The sequence below is a fragment of the Schistocerca americana genome, unplaced genomic scaffold, assembly GCF_021461395.2.
Source record: "Schistocerca americana isolate TAMUIC-IGC-003095 unplaced genomic scaffold, iqSchAmer2.1 HiC_scaffold_480, whole genome shotgun sequence".
Lineage (NCBI taxonomy): Eukaryota > Metazoa > Arthropoda > Insecta > Orthoptera > Acrididae > Schistocerca > Schistocerca americana.
This window is the reverse complement of record NW_025726215.1, coordinates 50,001-57,500: the sequence shown is the minus strand read 5'-3', so window position 1 is coordinate 57,500 and position 7,500 is coordinate 50,001. Positions and strand designations below refer to the sequence as shown.

The following is a 7,500-nucleotide window of genomic DNA, read 5'->3' as shown; positions in this document are numbered from 1 at the left end:
CAGGGATCCGACGGAACTACGCCAACCATGCCGGCAAAACAGTATCGCCATCTATGAAAATACGGCGAAACCACATGCAATACCTCCATCTATGCGAATCTGACAACACTACGTCCGCCATGTCGAGCGCACCGCAAAACATACCGCCATCTGTAGGTCTCCCGCAACATGACCTCCTGCAACGACGATACCGTCATCTATGAGACGCCAAGCCGACTAAGACAGCGATGGGCCCACAGTGCCCTTCTTTCGACCCCACCCCAACGCCAGCGCCTCTGCCGCACGAAGTCGTGGACCGGCAATCACTCCACCTGCACCCGTTCGTGCCCCACCCCAACCGCCCAACTCGCAACTCCAGCGGATGAACGGCGGACTTTGCTCGCACTCGCAATGTGCAATCCACCCCTATAACGTGCGTTTCATGAAGAGTTATGTCCAATATGCGACATTCCCGCTGTCCATATACATGAGCTGCGAGCCGTACCACGTACGAGCTACAGACGCGATCGCGTTGCTCGCTGTACGAATGCAGATGCTCAGCGGCAGCTAGGAGGCGCTCCATCCATGTCGGTACCGGTGAGCGTTGCACTCGCAGTCGCAAAAACGTACGGCAAGTATATTACTCGGAAGAGTCAATGACAGTCCAAGCCCCCCTGCGTGGGAAGAGTCTTCCTAGGCCATGACCCACCGGAAGGGCGCAGCGTCCCCCACCCCAGACATGTGACGTCAGACTATCGGTATTGACGACTAGACTGATTCCTTATAATCATTTGCCATACACCGGTGGAAGCTGCCGAGACGAGTAACTACATAGCGGGCTCGCCGTGTCACTAATGTACAGAGATACAATAGTTTCGACTGGAACCGGATTAAACGTATACACGGCGCTGATTAGTAATAGATAGAGCCATCAGAATACAGATAATGTATAGACCTGTCCGTATACATGCTGAAAGACTCTGCTCACAATCACACGTCAGCCAGACACTCTTATCACGCACTACTCTCTGCCTGTAACAGGCACACAGACAATATGTAAGCACCAGCATGGAACAACACCCAGTGCATCCTCTCTGCCACATTAGACAATCCACACTATCATAACCAGACCGGGAGGTCCACTCGGAAAACAGAATATCCCACCCTTCCGACAACCACCATTGCTCAGCTAAGCCACCAACACCCACACATGTCCCAGACAGGGGTGCACCCAACATCACAATACTGCCTCCTGTCACACCACACAAACAATGGCAGGAATGAAAGACACAGGTCTGCCACAAGCATGGAATCAGAGCGCCGCCTGTTATGAGCCAAAGGTGCACCCTGACGTGGCAAATCAGATGATGCCGCAGTCATTTACTTACGATAATCACAATCAACAAACCGGGCCCCCCCCCCCCCAAGTGCCTTAACCTAACCCGTATTGTACCTTAACCTAACCCGTATTGTACCTTAACCTAACCCGTATTGTACCTTAACCTAACCCGTATTGTACCTTAACCTAACCCGTATTGTACCTTAACCTAACCCGTATTGTACCTTAACCTAACCCGTATTGTACCTTAACCTAACCCGTATTGTACCTTAACCTAACCCATATTGTACCTTAACCTAACCCATATTGTACCTTAACCTAACCCATATTGTACCTTAACCTAACCCATATTGTACCTTAACCTAACCCATATTGTACCTTAACCTAACCCATATTGTACCTTAACCTAACCCATATTGTACCTTAACCTAACCCATATTGTACCTTAACCTAACCCATGTTGCGCCTTAACCTAACCCATGTTGCGCCTTAACCTAACCCATGTTGCGCCTTAACCTAACCCATGTTGCGCCTTAACCTAACCCATGTTGCGCCTTAACCTAACCCATGTTGCGCCTTAACCTAACCCATGTTGCGCCTTAACCTAACCCATGTTGCGCCTTAACCTAACCCATGTTGCGCCTTAACCTAACCCATGTTGCGCCTTAACCTAACCCATGTTGCGCCTTAACCTAACCCATGTTGCGCCTTAACCTAACCCATGTTGCGCCTTAACCTAACCTATGTTGCGCCTTAACCTAACCTATGTTGCGCCTTAACCTAACCTATGTTGCGCCTTAACCTAACCTATGTTGCGCCTTAACCTAACCTATGTTGCGCCTTAACCTAACCTATGTTGCGCCTTAACCTAACCTATGTTGCGCCTTAACCTAACCTATGTTGCGCCGTAACCTAACCTATGTTGCGCCGTAACCTAACCTATGTTGCGCCATAACCTAACCTATGTTGCGCCTTAACCTAACCTATGTTGCGCCTTAACCTAACCTATGTTGCGCCTTAACCTAACCTATGTTGCGCCGTAACCTAACCTATGTTGCGCCTTAACCTAACCTATGTTGCGCCTTAACCTAACCTATGTTGCGCCTTAACCTAACCTATGTTGCGCCTTAACCTAACCTATGTTGCGCCTTAACCTAACCTATGTTGCGCCTTAACCTAACCTATGTTGCGCCTTAACCTAACCTATGTTGCGCCTTAACCTAACCTATGTTGCGCCGTAACCTAACCTATGTTGCGCCTTAACCTAACCTATGTTGCGCCTTAACCTAACCTATGTTGCGCCGTAACCTAACCTATGTTGCGCCTTAACCTAACCTATGTTGCGCCTTAACCTAACCTATGTTGCGCCTTAACCTAACCTATGTTGCGCCTTAACCTAACCTATGTTGCGCCTTAACCTAACCTATGTTGCGCCTTAACCCAACACACGTTGGGCCTTAACCCAACACACGTTGGGCCTTAACCCAACACACGTTGGGCCTTAACCCAACACACGTTGGGCCTTAACCCAACACACGTTGGGCCTTAACCCAACACACGTTGGGCCTTAACCCAACACACGTTGGGCCTTAACCCAACACACGTTGGGCCTTAACCCAACACACGTTGGGCCTTAACCCAACACACGTTGGGCCTTAACCCAACACACGTTGGGCCTTAACCCAACACACGTTGGGCCTTAACCCAACACACGTTGGGCCTTAACCCAACACACGTTGGGCCTTAACCCAACACACGTTGGGCCTTAACCCAACACACGTTGGGCCTTAACCCAACACACGTTGGGCCTTAACCCAACACACGTTGGGCCTTAACCCAACACACGTTGGGCCTTAACCCAACACACGTTGGGCCTTAACCCAACACACGTTGGGCCTTAACCCAACACACGTTGGGCCTTAACCCAACACACGTTGGGCCTTAACCCAACACACGTTGGGCCTTAACCCAACACACGTTGGGCCTTAACCTGCTCTGTAATTGTCATACGACGCGTTAAATTAGTGTAGTGTTGCCTAACTGCAACCCCCGCAATATAGTTTGCTACTCGCACTGCCCGGTCCCCAGAGTATCGCTTCATGTTAAACACCTTGCAGCTATACACTGTAATGCGGATGGCGGCAGGACGTACATGCTCAATGCCCTTCGCAGTTGTTCATTGGCATTCGCATGGCGAAGCACAGCCTACGTTGTGGTACGGCTTGTGGCAACTGTCCGCTGATGTTGTACGTCCAAATCACACACTGTACCGCACATTGGTCCTCATGTACTGAATGATACATCGTGGTACATGTGTGACCGTACCACGACTGCGCCAACAACGGCGAACCATACGGTCCAAATATTGTGCACTCAGCTACGTGTCGTCTCCCTATAAGAGCTGGATTGCAGTATGGTATGCCGTGGATGGCGATCAGCATGAGCCGTCTGTTGATGTAGTGGCGCGTGTTGTCAGACGTAGTCGTCTCTTCTCACACACCGTGATAGCATGGTGCACTGCGTTCCACATCTGCGACATGCGACAGAGGCCGGTTGACAGTCGTTCGCGCAATGGACATCGCATACGTACGGGGGCCACCTTCCACGTGTTCGCGAAGCGTGCACATGTTGTTGCGTGTATGTGGGCAGACATAGTGTGTCGTGACACCTGACACAGGCATGCAACAATCGTTGAATTTGCAAATGGCGATGGACGTCTACGTTTGCTGGTGACGTTACGCAAATGAAGAACTGGTAAACCGTTGTGGTGCGGTTGTTCTCGCTAGAGGTGAATCAGTGATGGCGACGATCGGTTGAGCTACCAACCGGTTGTTTCAGCGATACCCACCATGCCCACGAACGTGAATGGCATGTGGGTGTGAAGCGATACGCGGCGGTGGCTGGGTGGGACCGTCCCCGGCCGGTGAGGGGGGGCCTTCCGGCGTGCTGGCCGCGCGGTGCGTGGGCGCACGCGCTACAGCCGGCTGGTGGGGGCGGCCAGTGGCAGGCGCGCCGGCCGACGGAGGCGGCAGGCGGCGCAGCTGCGCGCCGGCGCACCCTGCACGCGGCGCCGTGCGGCCAAAGTAGGTCCTCGCGGGCCCGGTGCGAAGCGCGGTGGACATCTGCAGTGTGCTGGTCCGATTGAGGACTGTGTGCGCTGAGGATGCGCCGCCGCCCGGCGCTCGGCGCCGCGAAGCCGTCTGCTGCTCGGTCGCCTCTGCGGTTCTCGCAGGTGGATTGTATCGCAGCTGTGCGGACGTGTTGGCGCGTGCGCTGTGCTGGGAGAGTTCGCTTCGGCACCCAAGTGGGGCTTTTGTCCTTCTGTGGCGCTGGCGTTGGAGCTGCCGGCCACCGTAGGTGGCGCGTGTTGTCTCCCGCCGGCAATGCCACGACAGCACGCTCCCGGGCCTCTGTCGGCAGCGGCAAGCTCAGTTGGGAGCACGGGTGGTCGCACCTAAAGCGTCTACTCGCCAAACTCCGGGCGATTGCGCCTCTCTCGAACCCGACCAAGTACTTAGGACGGCGCTGCGCGCCGCCGGGACCTGAGAGGGTTTCGAGGTGTATTGTGCAGGGGAGCTCAGCCTCCTCCTGTTTGCAGAATAATTGAGCGGACGCTTGCGTGTTCGCGCGGGCCCCCGGGACACACTCCCGGGCGGCCGGCTGCTCAGCTCTAGTTGACGCAGCTCCCTGGTTGATCCTGCCAGTAGTCATATGCTTGTCTCAAAGATTAAGCCATGCATGTCTCAGTACAAGCCGCATTAAGGTGAAACCGCGAATGGCTCATTAAATCAGTTATGGTTCCTTAGATCGTACCCACGTTACTTGGATAACTGTGGTAATTCTAGAGCTAATACATGCAAACAGAGTCCCGACCAGAGATGGAAGGGACGCTTTTATTAGATCAAAACCAATCGGTCGGCTCGTCCGGTCCGTTTGCCTTGGTGACTCTGAATAACTTTGGGCTGATCGCACGGTCCTCGTACCGGCGACGCATCTTTCAAATGTCTGCCTTATCAACTGTCGATGGTAGGTTCTGCGCCTACCATGGTTGTAACGGGTAACGGGGAATCAGGGTTCGATTCCGGAGAGGGAGCCTGAGAAACGGCTACCACATCCAAGGAAGGCAGCAGGCGCGCAAATTACCCACTCCCGGCACGGGGAGGTAGTGACGAAAAATAACGATACGGGACTCATCCGAGGCCCCGTAATCGGAATGAGTACACTTTAAATCCTTTAACGAGTATCTATTGGAGGGCAAGTCTGGTGCCAGCAGCCGCGGTAATTCCAGCTCCAATAGCGTATATTAAAGTTGTTGCGGTTAAAAAGCTCGTAGTTGGATTTGTGTCCCACGCTGTTGGTTCACCGCCCGTCGGTGTTTAACTGGCATGTATCGTGGGACGTCCTGCCGGTGGGGCGAGCTGAAGGCGTGCGACGCGCCTCGTGCGTGCTCGTGCGTCCCGAGGCGGACCCCGTTGCAATCCTACCAGGGTGCTCTTGAGTGAGTGTCTCGGTGGGCCGGCACGTTTACTTTGAACAAATTAGAGTGCTTAAAGCAGGCAAGCCCGCCTGAATACTGTGTGCATGGAATAATGGAATAGGACCTCGGTTCTATTTTGTTGGTTTTCGGAACCCGAGGTAATGATTAATAGGGACAGGCGGGGGCATTCGTATTGCGACGTTAGAGGTGAAATTCTTGGATCGTCGCAAGACGAACAGAAGCGAAAGCATTTGCCAAGTATGTTTTCATTAATCAAGAACGAAAGTTAGAGGTTCGAAGGCGATCAGATACCGCCCTAGTTCTAACCATAAACGATGCCAGCCAGCGATCCGCCGCAGTTCCTCCGATGACTCGGCGGGCAGCCTCCGGGAAACCAAAGCTTTTGGGTTCCGGGGGAAGTATGGTTGCAAAGCTGAAACTTAAAGGAATTGACGGAAGGGCACCACCAGGAGTGGAGCCTGCGGCTTAATTTGACTCAACACGGGAAACCTCACCAGGCCCGGACACCGGAAGGATTGACAGATTGATAGCTCTTTCTTGATTCGGTGGGTGGTGGTGCATGGCCGTTCTTAGTTGGTGGAGCGATTTGTCTGGTTAATTCCGATAACGAACGAGACTCTAGCCTGCTAACTAGTCGCGTGACATCCTTCGTGCTGTCAGCGATTACTTTTCTTCTTAGAGGGACAGGCGGCTTCTAGCCGCACGAGATTGAGCAATAACAGGTCTGTGATGCCCTTAAGATGTTCTGGGCCGCACGCGCGCTACACTGAAGGAATCAGCGTGTCTTCCTAGGCCGAAAGGTCGGGGTAACCCGCTGAACCTCCTTCGTGCTAGGGATTGGGGCTTGCAATTGTTCCCCATGAACGAGGAATTCCCAGTAAGCGCGAGTCATAAGCTCGCGTTGATTACGTCCCTGCCCTTTGTACACACCGCCCGTCGCTACTACCGATTGAATGATTTAGTGAGGTCTTCGGACTGGTACGCGGCATTGACTCTGTCGTTGCCGATGCTACCGGAAAGATGACCAAACTTGATCATTTAGAGGAAGTAAAAGTCGTAACAAGGTTTCCGTAGGTGAACCTGCGGAAGGATCATTACCGACTAGACTGCATGTCTTTCGATGTGCGTGTCGTGTCGCGCAACACGCTACCTGTACGGCTCGCAGTAGCCGTGCGCCGCGTGCGGAACCACGCGTGCTTCTCAAAACTAACGCCAATGTTGTGTGGTACGAGCGCTGAAGCGCTGGAGCGGCTGGCCTGCGGCACCTGGCGCCTGGCGCCGGTTTTGAATGACTTTCGCCCGACTGCCTGTCCGCTCCGGTGTGGAGCCGTACGACGCCCATCGGCCGTGAGGCCGTTGGACACAGAACGCTTGAACAGGGGCCGCCACACGCCTACGTCCCGCCTATGCAACTGTCTTGAAAGAGACAGTGTAAACTAAGAAAAGATCACCCAGGACGGTGGATCACTCGGCTCGTGGGTCGATGAAGAACGCAGCAAATTGCGCGTCGACATGTGAACTGCAGGACACATGAACATCGACGTTTCGAACGCACATTGCGGTCCATGGATTCCGTTCCCGGGCCACGTCTGGCTGAGGGTCGGCTACGTATACTGAAGCGCGCGGCGTTTGCCCCGCTTCGCAGACCTGGGAGCGTCGCGGCCGCCTGTGGGGCCGGCCGCGC

The 7,500-nt window shown here is 53.8% G+C and overlaps 2 non-coding genes across 2 annotated transcripts; both read left to right on the top strand.

Annotated features, from left to right (window-relative positions):
* Positions 1–5,002: 5,002 nt before the first annotated feature.
* LOC124585131 lies at positions 5,003–6,913 on the top strand. The gene has a single exon (XR_006974737.1). It is a non-coding gene; the product is annotated as a small subunit ribosomal RNA (ribosomal RNA).
* Positions 6,914–7,264: 351 nt separating this feature from the next.
* On the top strand, positions 7,265–7,419 carry LOC124585142. Its single transcript, XR_006974745.1, has one exon. It is a non-coding gene; the product is annotated as a 5.8S ribosomal RNA (ribosomal RNA).
* The last annotated feature ends 81 nt before the right edge of the window (positions 7,420–7,500 follow it).